Genomic DNA, 1,410 nt, shown 5'->3' on the forward strand with positions numbered 1-1,410 from the left:
TTTGGTTACAAGAAAATTTTGATACCAAGAAAAATTGTCTCCAAATTTAAAGCTGGAAAGTCACTGGATTTAAAAAATAATTATAACTACATGGGTCTTAGATTTTTGGTACGTACATTCAGAATTGTGTACAAATTGTTCATAATATCTTTGTTGTTGTTAAGTACCATCTAGTCGGTTCTGACCGATTGAAACCCTTTGTAGAGTTTCCGGGAAGCGACTGGTGAGTTTGAACTACAAACCTTGCCTTTCAAACCGATTTTGCAATCCAGCGCCTTAACCCACAGCACCACACTAGGACTCTGGGACTGATCCTTGAAACAAACAAATAATGAAATACCACTTGTGAAAAAGAAGAAGAAGAAAAAAAAAGAACAGGAAAGAAAGAAAAGACCAAAATTGGGTGTTAGAAGAGACTCTGAAACTTGCTCTGGAGGGCAGAGCAGCTAAAGTGAATAGAAGAAATAAGGAAGTAAAAGAGCTGAACAGAAAATTTCCAAAGAACATCATGAGAAGACACAAGTATTACAATGCAACGTTCCAAGACTTGAAGTTAGAAAAAACTGAAAGGGAAGAGGACGCTCAGCTCAAGCTGGAACAACTGAGAATAAAATTCAAGCCTCCATTTTCAATAGTGAAGAATTCTATGGGCAAAATAAGGACATCATGTGTGGGAAAGTGGAGAGTCAGTGAAAAAGAGGAAGCCCCCTCCCTCCCCCCCAACAACATGGATTGACACAATGGCTCAAACACAGCAGCAACTGGGAGGGTGGTGCTGGACGGGACGGGCAGTGTTTTGTTCCGTAGGAACCAACGTGATGGAACCTAACAACAGCAGTGATCCTGAGCATTTCTTCATGTTTGTTGACTGACTGAATATCTTTTTTGGTGAATTGTCTGTTCATGTCCTCTGCCCATTTTTAAGTTGGATTATTTGTCTTTTTCTTGTTAAGCTATTGAAGTTGCCTGTAAATTTTAGAGGTTAGTCCCTTGTCTGATATATCATTGCCAAAAATTTATTTCTAATCTGTGGGCTCTGTTTTCACTGTTTTACTTTTGATGCATGTAAGTGCCTGATTGTTAGAAGGTCCCAGTCCCCTGTGTTGGCTTCTGCTGTTGGCGTGTTTATGGCCCTAATACACTGACACTCATGTGACAGAGCCCCTACACCTGTCCTTACATTCTCATTGATGATCTTTATAGTTCTAGGTTTTACATTTAGATCTTTTTTTTTAATTAATTTTTCCCTTTTTATTACCTATTTAACAAGTATGAAAACTGAGACAGAAGATGAGACACTTGTCCAAAATCATGTAGCTGGTAAGTGACAGAGAAAGAGAAGAGCTACAGACTTTGGTGTGAGAGCCTGCACTCTTAGCTGCTGCCTTAGAATTTCTCTTAAAGCCCCCC

The sequence above is a fragment of the Chrysochloris asiatica genome, unplaced genomic scaffold (genome assembly GCF_000296735.1).
Source record: "Chrysochloris asiatica unplaced genomic scaffold, ChrAsi1.0 scaffold00132, whole genome shotgun sequence".
Lineage (NCBI taxonomy): Eukaryota > Metazoa > Chordata > Mammalia > Afrosoricida > Chrysochloridae > Chrysochloris > Chrysochloris asiatica.